Source organism: Gambusia affinis, linkage group LG04 (genome assembly GCF_019740435.1).
Source record: "Gambusia affinis linkage group LG04, SWU_Gaff_1.0, whole genome shotgun sequence".
NCBI classification, from domain to species: domain Eukaryota; kingdom Metazoa; phylum Chordata; class Actinopteri; order Cyprinodontiformes; family Poeciliidae; genus Gambusia; species Gambusia affinis.
The window spans coordinates 9,985,313-9,998,846 of NC_057871.1; the positions used below are offsets into that span (position 1 = coordinate 9,985,313).

The following is a 13,534-nucleotide window of genomic DNA, read 5'->3' on the forward strand; positions in this document are numbered from 1 at the left end:
GTTACAGTTTACAGCTAATGTTCTTCTGTTCGGTTCTGAATATCCTGCTGCGTTTTGAGTGCTTCGTTTTCATAGGAAGTTGACTGTAAGCTGCAGACTATTCGTTTTACAAGTCAGTGTAAGAAGATTCAGAGTCATCCTGTCTTCGGACATTTGGGGGGTTCATATGATGCTCTGTGTTCGCATTCTGACCCGTTTGTGCAACTTTTAAGGGGGTTGTTAAAAACGGCGCGTCGTCTCCCTCTTCTGCCTCTCTACTTCAGAGTAGCTCTGCATCTCTCACTTCCTCTCTCTCTCTAGCTGTATCTCCCCCTCTCTCTCTCCTCCGTCGCTTATCTCTGCGCGCATCGTCAGCACTAGTTTGGAGTCAAATCTGACAACCGCTGCCTTTGCCCGCTCCTTCCTCCGGCTCTCCTATTACTCTGTAGCGGCTGTCCCGGCTCCTTTAAAGGGGTAAATCAACTATTCATCTAGCTAAAATCACATGTTAACATTGATATTATTATTATCATTCTTATTTAAATAGAGTCTGGCTGACCTCGATTGCCTACTCTGTGCCGTGCTTTCTCTCAGATGATGTCTTACCTTGTTTCTCCTCCTAGCTCTCACAGTCGGGACCGTGGGACAGCATCCGACCGCTGTGTTCAACTTGAGGCGAAGAAAGACACAGGAAACTCCTCGGGATTCTCCGTACATCGAGCGCTCTTTTGGATTTTGTGGTGAGCTCACTTAGTTACATTAAAATCATTGCATTTCTTTAATAGTGAGTATTATCCAAAGCGCTGCATTTGTTGTGCTGATCTGATAAGAACCCAGTGTGTGCAAGCCAAATTATTCAAGTGCATTTTTTTAAATTGGTCAACTCTTCTTTGTTGTTTTTGTACGCACAAAAGCAGAAACGCCGCAGCACTGCTTACTCGCTTCTTTCGGAAACCCCCTTTTTTTGTAACGTACCCCACTTAGTCCCAGCTTATTGTGCATGTGAAATAAACGTGGCCACTTGTGACAATTTAGTTGTCAGTATTCCTATCACGGAGCGCGCTGAGAGTCAAATAATACCGTCCGGAGTGTGGGAGAACAGGAGGGAGATTAGGGTGAGAGGAAAGAAGACTGTGAGAAGAAACATTTGCGGGATCCCTCAGGGAAGCGCTGCTTTCTTTCTTCCCTTTATTGGGAGGATTTTTATTAGTCTTTAATGCCTCTACAATGATCATATTATCCAAAACTGTTTTACAGGCTCTTTTTAAGATGTGCTTATTGTCAGTGCCATTACTGCTCATTATATGTGGTGACACACTCCCGGCTCTGCTGTAAGAAGGCATCTACTGGGCCATTTGCTGCTTTTTATTGTCCTGTTTATCAATTAAACTTGTCTCTAATGGAGATCTCACACTTCCTCCAACATAAAACATTACTCTCCCACACACCATCCGTTAGCATCTCACCTCCCACATAGCCACACTTGCTGTCCACAGCCGATTATCTGGTTGCATGCCACCATTTGAGCTAATAGAGTCCTTACTTAATGTGATGACTTCTCAATCAGAGGCGACCGAGCACAGCTGAGGGCCGCTTAAAGGTTCATAAGCGGTGTCATCAAGGGCAGATCAAGAGGCCAGTGAAGACCAGACAAAGTGTCCCGTGGAGGTTGTCTGAGTAATTTGCTGATTCCTTTTATTGTTTAATTACAGTATGGGGCTGTCACTGTATATGGGGATGTGTGTGTCTTTTTAGTGTGGCTGTGTGGGTGTGTGAGACGGCTTTGCTCGCTCATGTGTGTGCAAGTAAAGAATGAGGGAGCAAAAAGAGGAAAAGAACAGAGAGAGATTATGCTAACTCAAAGTTTTGGAAGAAAAGGATGGGGGGGTTACTTTAGTAAGCAGTTTTTCAGTCACATTCTGTCACAGTCTGCAGGAACACAAACATTTCTGTAGACTTTAAAATACTAAAGAGACAAGGATTAAAACTTCCAGTGTCATAGTTTTGAAGTTACATTTTCAAAACTGCTAAAATTATTCTTCGTGCTGGTCCTGCTCTTCTAATGAGATCCCAGAAAAAGTTCTGGCTGGATGAAGCTTAGGTTGGCATAGCAGTGCCCCTCCCTGACTTGTTCCTGTGCCTTCCCACAATTCTCTATAACCATGCATGCTGTAGTAGTAGGTGGTTATACCAGTAACAATTTATAAAACGTGGAATGAGCATATCATTTGTGATGGATAAGGCAGATAAGGTGGGCAAAACAATCTCCTGCGCTATTGGTGTCATGCCAGGACACTATGTGACGCTGTAGTTTTAGAATGTTGTTGAAACACATATGTGCTTTTGACCTTTAGCTGCCACCTTACTAGCTTCTACCTCATTTAGAAAACAGCAACCTATCTCAGATAAACTTAGTGCTCATGTAACACACATATTTATTCTGTTTCAGGAATTGTACTAAACTGAACAGGTTAAAAAGCACACAGTACAATGCTATCCAGCATTGCTTTGGTTATCTGCTCATGCATGTGGAGAACAGTCCCTGCAGCCATGTGTTCTGCGCATGCACACTTTCACACCTGTGGAGTACTTCACATGCTGCACAGAGCGTGTTCCTGAAAAGTTCCACTCTGACATCTGTTTTCAACAACTGCTGTCAGAAATTGATCTTTGGAGAATAACAACAATAGTATGGTTTCACTGTGTAAACTGGTCCCAAATGACCCTCGAAATACAACTATTGCTTTTCATTTAGGTAATATTTTTCACACTGAATTTGTGATGACTAAACATTACTATTGCGTGAATTTCAGTTTTGTAAAAAAAAATCTGTTTGCCTTGGTTTTGCTGTCCAGGAGAAACTAAGCGAAACATAGACTGTTAATTTCAATATGGTAGGTAATTAGTACATTTATTAGCACTTTATGCATTATTGGGCATAACTTCAAGAGCTAGATGGCAGCAAAGTGCTTTCAATCTTATGCTTAGTAAATGCAGAAGATGCATTAACAGACATTAGGTGAATATAAATATCACCATGACTTTATTAAGACAAGAAGCAAGTTGAGGCAAATCTGCTACATTACATGGGGATGTCTTTTGTTTACATTGTATTAACCTATTAACATTAATGACAGATTAAAAAACAAAAAGATATTGATGCTTTTTGGGTGTTTAAAATAATTTCCTCATATTTCAGCCTGTTTGAAATTTATGGCAGCACTTAGGCTAAAGTAAGACAGATGCAGAAAATATGTAAAAATATCTCTGTTGATGTGTTTTCCAGTACAGATAACAGAACAATGGGTTAATAAGAGGTTGTGAAAACATTTTTCAAAAATCCTCTCAATAAAAAGTAGACCAAAATCATACACTTGTGTAGCCAAGTATAATTTTTAAAACAAAAGATTGTTGTCATGCTGTTCATATGGTTGAAATGCCATTAATAAAATGGCCGCGAAACTGTAAAACCAGAACTTTCTCCAGCTGTGGAGTAATTGCATTATTACCACCTGCTGTTGCACACTGCTGATCAGATCATTGATGAAGTCTGTTGTGTTTTTCTTACCTTACCACATGTCATATACATGACTGAACTTATTGTTCTACAAAATGCTCCTCATTTCCTTAGGTTTGGCATACATTTATTCATACGCATGAATACATGACAGGATAGTTTGATTACAACTTACAGGGGAGCCACTCGTCATTCTAACAGGAAACACTGTTGAAAATAATACTGACAAGCAATCACATAATTGTTGTTTTAAATTTTTGTGATACAACTGTAATATTGTAAACCCATAGTATCTTTATTGATTTCTTCATGCTGGCCCATGCCAGGTAACAAGACTGCTCAAGTCAGACTCAAATTTTGGCAATTTTCTTTCTAAGGTGATGTGTCTGAAAAATTTTGGACAACAGTTGAGTTTCTGCTGTTTTGTGTCTTTGTTAAGCTTGTGGGGAAAAAAAATAAATATGTGAAGAGATGATATGTCTCAAGCAGGCATCGTAATGAATGAAAGAAAACTCATTTTATTGGAAAGTGTCCGGCCTCTTCACTCCTCAATTTACCTCCAGCACTCTGTTTAGATGAATTTCAGTCAGGGAATCCGCACAGATGTTTCACCAGAGAGTTTGAGCCCCGTCGTGTAGACTTGGCCGTGCAATCATGCTATGAACCAATCAGTTAGTTTCGGTACACCCCATCGGTTTTTCTTGTCAGGTGAAAAATGAGATGTATCTTCCGACGATGAGCTGATGTGGTGTCACTGATGGCTGTGCAGGTGATTATGATGACAGGTTTGGTATTGGTCCCCATAATGACAGCTGCAAAACTGATTATCTGAATTGTACCCATGCTGATATGTTTAATTATCTGGCAGATTAAAGGAATGAACTTCCACACATAGGAAAGCTGTTGTCTCTGTTGAGGTGTGATTAGCATTTCAGGGCCACTGTTTCAGACCATTTACACAGAAAACCCACCTCAGGTCAACATCGTTGATTTTGAGTCCCTTAAGGAGCTTGTCTCTTTGAGTAACACCATGAGCCCTTCTTCAAGATATCAAGAATCACAAAATGTTTTGATCAATGTAAAAAATAAGTTAGACAACTATAACCTCCAAACTCCAAACATCTTTGGGTGAGGAGTTTAAAACTTTAAACGCAAGGTGTCCCAAAACATCTCCATATTAAACGTTCTTTGCTTTCCATCTAAACATAAAAAATACTTAGTTACTAGGAATGTGATAATACAACAACACCACAATATTTTTCAACAAAGTGAAATCGATGTTTCTGACTATTATCCACTTGCTGTTTGCATAATGAGCTATTATGAATTATACTGTTTTATTAGCTTAGGTTGTGTTGGTGTTTTCAGCTAAGATTTCTCATCCGACTGGAGAACAACACCTTAGGACAAAACTACTGACAAGTTTTGTTTTGGTTTTGAAAATAAAAAATGGAGAATTTTCTTTTCCTTTTTGATTCAGGATTGATGAACACTTTACAAAGAGAAATTCATAGTTTTCCCAAATGTATTGCTAAAATCATCTTGTGTTATGAATTTAACATGTTTGTACTTATTTCATGAGGAAGACATTTTTATTGGTCTCTTCATTTTCACAATTTCTCACTTCTAAGCTCTTTAGTCCAATTAATATATCTAAATGCATATTTGTAAATTTCACACATTAATTTCTTTCCAGGAATCAATGACATCACATCGTCACTGTGAAAAAGAAACTGCTCTGATGTTCAATTATCCTACATCAAACGCAATTGTAATATAAAATCTACTATAGTTCCACACTCCTTAAGGTAAATATAGTGGGAAAAAAAAATCTGCTGAAACTGCTGAAGCTCTTGAACACTTGGGTTCGAGTGCTGCAGCTGCAGCTTTATCCCTCCATCTGACATAAGATATAGATAACGCACTAGCTAAGCAGAGAAGTAGCACTGAAACAGCAGAGCCAGTTTTTCTCTGGAGATAACTGTAGGTGAAAATTAGTGAAGGGAAATAAACAAGAAGGGATGAAAAGCCTGTCAGATTCCTTGGCACCAAGCGTAGCATTCATTTCCATGTTAAAATGCAATTTAAACCAATGTCAATTATTCTGGTAATTTTTACATTTTATTTGACATGTTGTCTAAACTGAAGCATAATTTTTTAAAGGTATTTGTGGCTCCAGCAGCCTTTGTTTATTAGTAGCTGGACAAACAGAAGGGCAGCGAGTGAAGGGGAAGACGAGCAGTAAATAATTTACTGTTGTGTTTTGTATTGTTGTCCTGCTGCATTAGTGAGCTTGGACTTAATGTTACAAACTGATGGCCAGATAATTTACTAAAGGATTTTGTGGAAGAGAGCAGAATTCAGCAGTCTGGACTCTGAAGCACCAAATAAGCCCTAAACCTTCCCTCTCCACCACCGTCTTTGACTTTCTAAAAGTCCGTCCACATGATATTTTCCCAAATGAATTGAGCTCTTGAAGTAATAATGGTTGACCAACCTCTCCTGGGAGGGAAAGTCTTCTTCATTCTGCAAGATTGTTAAAAGCTTTAGAAATTACATTATTGTCCTTTACAGATTGAATGCTGCCCATAACTTTCTTTGATCTAGTCTGCATTTCTTTTTTCTTTAAATCAGGCCTTGATGTACATAGTAAAAGTATACCAAAAAATGTGGCTGATCATAGCTGGTGTATTGGGGGTTCTTACTTTTTTGCATCTATGGTTTGTTTGATATGGATAGTTTTTCTGTTTCATAAACTGAAACCATAATTTTAACAGAGGAATTCTGATTTATTTTTCTTATTTTTATCTAATATAAAATTTTGTTTAATTTGAAACTATCCATCCATTTTCTGTACACTCTTGTGCTTGGTGGGATCAGGAGGGGTGATGGTGTCTATCTCCAGTGAACGTTTCAGGCAAGAGGCAGGGTTCACCCTGGACAGGTCACCAGTCTGTCACATGATTTGAAACAAATTTTACAAAAAATATTGAAAAACAAATTTGTAAAGGACAAATACTTTAGAGCCCAGTGTAATGTAAAAAGTGACATATGTTTACTGCCTAAATTCTATAGCTTTAACATGTTGTTAACTATAAATGATGTGTATCTCAAGCCTGAATGGCCTTAAGACACTTTGTGTTTATTTTTCTCTCTGGCAAGCGCATGACGTCATCGTGATAATGGTGTTACACTGCTGCAGTCAGGAATAGGGTGCTGCTACATCTTACATCAGAATAAGATTAAAACCTCTTTCTTTTTGTGAGTGCTCCTCATTCTGTCAGCTTTGTTGCTAGAACAGACGCAAACACCTGCTTAAAGCTCTTCTGCGAGATGTAGACAAGTTGATGGAAGAGCTGTAATTGTATTAAGTGTTTTTATTAAGATGGTGGGTTGGTACGGGCATAGTCAGAAGAACCTGACAATCCATGCAAAATGGTTGTGACATTACATACAATTGCAGATTTTTTTTAATGTGCCAGATTGTGATGTTTTTTTTCTTCTTTCCCCCCAGTTTGTCCTCAAAGATGCACATAAGATAAAATATAAAACACGCTTACAAGTACTCTCTCACATAGCACAGGCAGATGAGACAAATAAAGCATCTCAAAGACACAGAGGTAAAGTCCTGGCTGCTAACACAATTAGTCAAAAACCTTATTGCGTCTTGCAGCTATCCTCCCATTCTGTCAAACAGTACATGGCCTCGGGTTTAAAAATAGCTGAGCACAAACACAGTTTTAGCAGGGACAGCCCCGGTGTGCTGGCACCAAACCAAAGAGGTGGTGATAACAAGGTTGAAGTTAGTTGGAATTTTTGCTGCACCTCAAACCTCCTCACACTCTTTTTCTAAATCTGATTCATCCTCAAATGAAATGTTTTTTCCAAGAGTGTGTTTAAAAACACACACACTCACACACACGCCTTTCCCTCTGTTTTCTTCTTCTCCTGCCAGATACAGTTGAGCTATCCCCTTCTGAGAACACACACACACATACCCACCCACCCTTCTAATACTCTCATACGCTCACACACTTTCTGTTTCACACCCCTCGTTCTCTCACATCTCTCTCCTCCCTTGGCACCTCGATGTGTTTCTCTTTAATTGAGATGCATTTCAATGTGGTGCAAATTAGCTTTCTACAGCTCAAGTCCAAACTTGCAACGTATATATATATGAGTGTGTTCGCCCATGCATTTGGTGTGTGCACATGTGTGTGAGAGGAGAATTCCCACAGTTAAAAAAGAAGGCGCTACCTTCCTGTTCGTTCCACTGTTGTGTCCTCTGATGCCTCATCTCTCCCACAAACTTATATTTTTAGCATGGTATTAATAAAAATTGGCTGCTTTGGACTCCTTTAGTGTGTGTCCTTTGGCTGGAAAAATTCACTTGGCTTGCCTTGTGTGGATTTGAATTCCGATCTGAGTATCCGAGAGATGACAATATGCTGCAGCTCATTAGGGAGAGGAATGGAAGTGAGGAGGGTCAGGAAGGTCACGAAGACATCCGTTACGCAATGCTCTCCTGACTCTTTTCTGATCTGATCTGGTGCTGTCTTCCTAACAGTTAAAGCTCACAGCTTTTTTGGTATTTTTCCGCCCAGAGCACGTAAAGATGCTTGGCATGAAATAACAGTTACTAACCTGTACCCTTTTGTCATAATAGGTTGCTACCTCTACCTAAACCACAGATGCAACCTGTGACACAGGTAAAAATGTGAAAATGTAATTCACCTTCTCGCAAAAGTTGACACTTGTCGTACCACCATCTCATTTCAACTGGCATTTACACTTGATAATTGGGTGCCTTCTAGCAGGTAGTTAAATATGTGCATGTAAGATTTCCTTTGGGCTTGACTTCTGGGTAAAGACAACTTTGAAACATGTAAAATATAAAACCTGACTTTTTACAATGCAACTTTGGATCCAGGATTTAATGTGGGTTTCAGACAGATCCAAAATAAAATGAACACATTATGTTTATCAAAGTCATCTTATGAGCCAGCTAATAATGTTTTTAAAACATGTTACCTCGGAACGAGTGGTGGCCTAGCTCCTTTAGCTTCCACACCATGATCAGAACTTTTCAAGACAGGATTTTTTATAAGAATTAAAAATAGCAATAGTTTACTATTAGTCATGACTTTAGAAAACAAAGGATTCCGTCGTATGTTATGATTTTTACGATTGTCTCATTTTAAAATGCTCCAAAAAGCTTTGAAAATGATCTATCCGGTGACCTATAATCAGCTATATAAAAAAAAGTTTTTGTTACTGGAAGCCTACTCCGTGTTTATGGATTTGAAAAGCTACTTCCCTTCTGACTTCAGAAAAAAAACTCTCAAGCAGCATTTGTGCGCGTGTCTGGGGATTATGATTATAAAACAGTGAGTTGGACAAATCTAAACTATACGCCAATACTATAGATAGTGCTTTTGTGAGACGGAAACTATGAAGTTTTCGAGATCTGGTTTGGCTACTGGTAATATATAGTTACTCTGAAGTGGCTTCATTCACACTTTAGTTGGTCCTCTGGTTTCAGATGTAGCGGATTTTTGAAGTCATTGTTGGTTATATTATACCTCCTAATATAATAACCCACCTACGTTTTGAATGCAGAATTGAAACACTTATGTGTGATGGTTCAAAAATGTGCCCATGGGCTTTTATTTGTTAAAACTGAGAAAATCAATGTGGGCTTCTCAATTGGCAAATCGTTTGGTGTTGTGGGGCTCTTCGTGCCACTTTTTCTGTGAGAACACACATGGATGTGTGAGAGAAAGAGAGCACCAGGAGTCATTTGGGAGAGTGATGCTGACAGTAGGGTGACCTTGGGGCTCCCAGTCTTCCTCCTGTCGATGAAAGAAATGACTTAGTGCCTCTCTTCCCGCCCATGATGGCTCATTTATTATCATTAGGCACATAGTCAAAAGATGCTGTGCAGGCCCTCAAGACGGAGCGCAGTGTGTGTTGCTGTGTATGGCTGTTTCTGATAGTGGAGCCGAGAGTGACAGACAGCAGGAAAGAAATGGAGAAGGAAGCCTTATCTCTTATGATAAGTGCTTCATGTCTGAGCATATGTGTTTGTCAGCCAGTGTTTGTCACAGGTGCACTCGGCTTCGCATTGGCTTGTGTTCGGAGTGTTTATTCGTATTTTGACAGCCAACATGCCGCCTGTCTGCCTGTATCTGCCTGTGAGCCGCACCTCTCTGCCTGCTCTCCGTGCCTCCAGCCTAACCCTGCGTCACCTCGGCCAGCCAACTGAGCGACATCGGTGGTATATGGCTACTTCAGGGGCGGCCTCCGCGCTATCGTTTCTCAGCATGATGGATGGAGACTTCTGCAGGCCAGTCAATACCCAATCTGAGCCCCACTGTCCTGATTTAAGATACAGCAGAACCCAGGTGACACACTCAGAAGCATGCCACTTTAATCACTGAGCATCAACTCCGTGCCTCTGAGGTTGGTGTGTGGATGGGACTGCGTGCGCGTGCCTGTGTGTGTGTGTGGTTATATTATTATCTCACTCAGTCAAGCAGTGCTGTAATCACACAGCGATCGGCAAGTGCTTGCACTTCTGACAGAGTTAACATTTCTTTATAATGTGGAGGTGCTGACATAAATAACGTACCGGAGGGAAGATTTATGTTATGAGTCGCTGCAATTGTACCAGAAAACATACATTATCTAAAGGGTAATAAAATTTGCACTGAGCTGAGTGTGAGCAGAATGTTCCCATGCTGTAAATGCCTCTGACAAAACTTGTTCTTGCACTTGAAATTACCTCAAAATTGGCAAAAGGTAATTCTTGTAAAGTTGGAATCATGACAGCATTGAAGGTTGATGTCTTTATAGGACTAAAGTTGTTTTCACAATGTCTTTAGCTGATGGAAAGAAAAAAATTCTTCAGTTCCAGGGCTCATTTGAACGATACTATCATTTAAGTATCAGTTTTGACATTTAATGTCTGCCAGCTTATTCCAATATATTTACCAACAGGAGAATTTAACTTATCTTATTATTTAATTATTATCAAATGTAAGCAAAAATATGAATTTAGTAAAATACAATATCTTGTGGTTTTTCCAGCAAGTTCTCTCTGTCTGTTCCCCTATTGATCACAAAACTGATGGAGCTGTGTAGCACCTGCATCAGTGCTTAGTACATCTGAACAGGTGGTGCCACAGAATCTAAAGAGTCTGCAATTAAAGTAATATTCAAAATCTTTAGTGGTAGTATTCACCCCAATCATATAACACAAGTAGGGTAAAATTCTTGCAACCTTGTTTTTCCTTAAGATTACATTTAAAATGTTATACAAGTGTGCACTTGCACTGTAGAATGCACAGCGGCAAAAATACATACAGTATATATACTTATATATAGGAAAACGGGTAATATCACCAGACAGCAGGCAAAGGTTCTTAACAGGTTTTCATCATTTGCACAATTATGCCAACATGTTGTAGATGTTGTTAAATTCTACTAATTTTGGCAACAAAGTGTCAACTTCCTAAAGTATTTTATTTTTTTTGCCAAAAGGGATTTATTTTTATTACATCATCCTTTGACAAAAACCCTACATTCAAGATTTAATTTATCTAGTAAAAAAAGCTACAGAAAAAGTAGAAAAACGGACAGATCTGTACAGGAAAAGAGCACTGCAAGGATCAGAAAGTACTGGAATGTTTCTCTTTTTGTAGATTGCTAAAATTATTACATACATTTCATAATCTTGGCTTTAATGGGCTTGGCTCAATGAAACTGTTTTTAGGTGACAATGGGAATGGTTATGCTTCTAAATGAAGCTTTATGACAGCAAACTGAAGCCAGGCAACTTTGTTTGCTAAAGAGAATAAATAATGTAGATCGGCAGAACAGTTTGCTGGAAAACTATTCATATGGAAACAAATTTATGTAAAACCGTGTCTCCCAACCAGTCTCCCCTGCATGTATTTGACACAAATGAAAATAAATGCACATGCTTTCCTAAATTATATTAAAGTCATGGAATTACTAACTAACTGGTCTCTGATCTTCTTTTTCCTTTCATTGTAATGACATTCGTCAGGCGGCATTCATCTTGTTTTGGCTTTTGTCTCTCAGACGGCGATACTTTCTTGTGTTTCTGCTCTCTTTGGATTTGATATATATCCTGTTTACATATTTCCATTTATATAAAACTCTTATATAAACAACACATAAACCTGTGTTGTTTACATAAAACAACACAGGTGTGAAGTCTGTCACTCGGGACCCAATAATCTGTCATTGGGTGGAAAATATTTTCAGAGTGATAACCATAAAGATGCACAAATCCTCCAGATTTTGTACTGCCATTTCAAGTTGAGACTCGAGCTGGATGATGCGGTTATTTCTTTGAGATGGTTTAACACCACATTTTCTGCTTCCCATGTTAGAAGTTTGAACACTAGTGTGGTATGTAATGTTTTCTCTACAAATCAATAAAAATAGAAAAACTAGACAAATCAGGACCCTCTGTCCCATCCTCCATCATGACACCATTCCTCCACACACATCCAGCCGGTACACACTTTGGATATTGCTGTTCAAGAACATGCTCAGTATTTTTGCATAATGTAGTTGCCTTTTATGGAGTTGGCATATTGCACATGATGCCATGTTTTCACAGTAGTCCACAGTTTTCAAACCAAACTCTTGTTGTTTTGGCTCATTCTTGAACAAGGGTAAGCCAGAATGAGCATGGAGACGCCTGGAGATTATATGTGTGAGCCGCCTGGAAATACAAGCAGCAGCAGAAGGCAAGGCAGGATGTAGGAAGCACACTGGAGGGAATACATTATTGGTGTTTTCAGATAGCACATCAAGGTTTCTAATAACCCATTTTCATAGGAAGGGTTGCGTGTCAAAATTCTGCAGTTGTGTTTCAGTAAAACTGTAATGAACAGAGCATTTTTAGAGGTTATTTCAAGTGTTTGTGGATTGTACGTTTTTGTGGGTGGTTGTGGTCCCTATGTTTCATGAAAGGCCCACACTTTAAAACTGATTCTCACAGATTCTCTTTGTTCAGTCAGACACAGCTTGAGCTATTTTACATACAAAAATGGGCAGATTTTAGTCTCTTGATGTGTAAAGCAAGACACAGCTTGAAAGATTGACAGATCTAATTGCTCTGGTGCTACACTTTTTTAGATTTGTACTCTCTCAATTTTGGTCTATCACACAGAATCCCTGCTTCTAATTTGACAAATGTGAAAAGTACAAGGATTATGAACACCTCTGCAAGGTGAAGGCGCTGTACATTAAACAGCAACCAGACATTACTGAAGGTATACACCGTGCAGGTCCACTTACATTAATCCTGTTTCAGAGAAAGAAGATGCAGGTGTGTTGTTTCAGATCATGAGTGCAGGAGAGAGCACTTTGGCGTTCGTGATAATCCAAAGGAGATTGTGTCGGTATGAGTGAGCGGTTGGATATTACGGCTTCATCAGACAGTGATCTGTTTGCACTGGCTCAAATTGTTCCCCCTTGATGTGCCATAACTCTCAGCAACGTGTGCCTGCTCTCTTGTGTACACGCCAACACACTTGTACACACTCACACTCAGTCACATCCCCTCCCCTCCCAGACTGGTTGGTTCGGCTGTTAGTCTAATTTATGAGGTGCCGTTAATTTGGCCTAAACGCTCATAGCAAGACCTCCCTCCTCCTCTTCCTCATTTCTGTGTCCCCCCCCCCCCCCCCCCACCTTCTCCCGCTCCTTCTCATCTGTCACTCGGCAGAGTAAATCAGAGGGGTGGTATTGCACAGCAGGCAATACATAGACTGGACACCTTGACTAATATACCGCTGTCCTTCTACCCTCCCTCTCTGTCTTCCGGTCTGTCTAACTCTTTCCAGCTCTTCCTTACCACAGTTTCTGTTGCCTGCCGTCTAAATCCAAGTTGGCTCCGCTCCTTTTCATTTCGCTCTTTTTAGATTTGTTTAATCCTAATATCTGTCTAAACTTCTTCCACCACTTATGTGCACTTCTCCTCCACCATCCTGTCCTCCT

At 39.6% G+C, this 13,534-nt stretch overlaps 1 protein-coding gene across 20 annotated transcripts in view; it reads left to right on the forward strand.

Annotated features, from left to right (window-relative positions):
- Positions 1–349: 349 nt before the first annotated feature.
- The window catches only part of ptprdb (protein tyrosine phosphatase receptor type Db), a 196,753-nt gene continuing 183,568 nt past the window's right edge, over positions 350–13,534 (forward strand). For all 20 annotated transcript variants that reach the window (XM_044115204.1, XM_044115203.1, XM_044115209.1 and 17 more), the window contains exons 1-2: positions 350–453; positions 603–719. The gene's annotated coding sequence lies outside the window, so the exon portion shown is untranslated. The remainder of the gene's footprint in view (positions 454–602; positions 720–13,534) is intronic.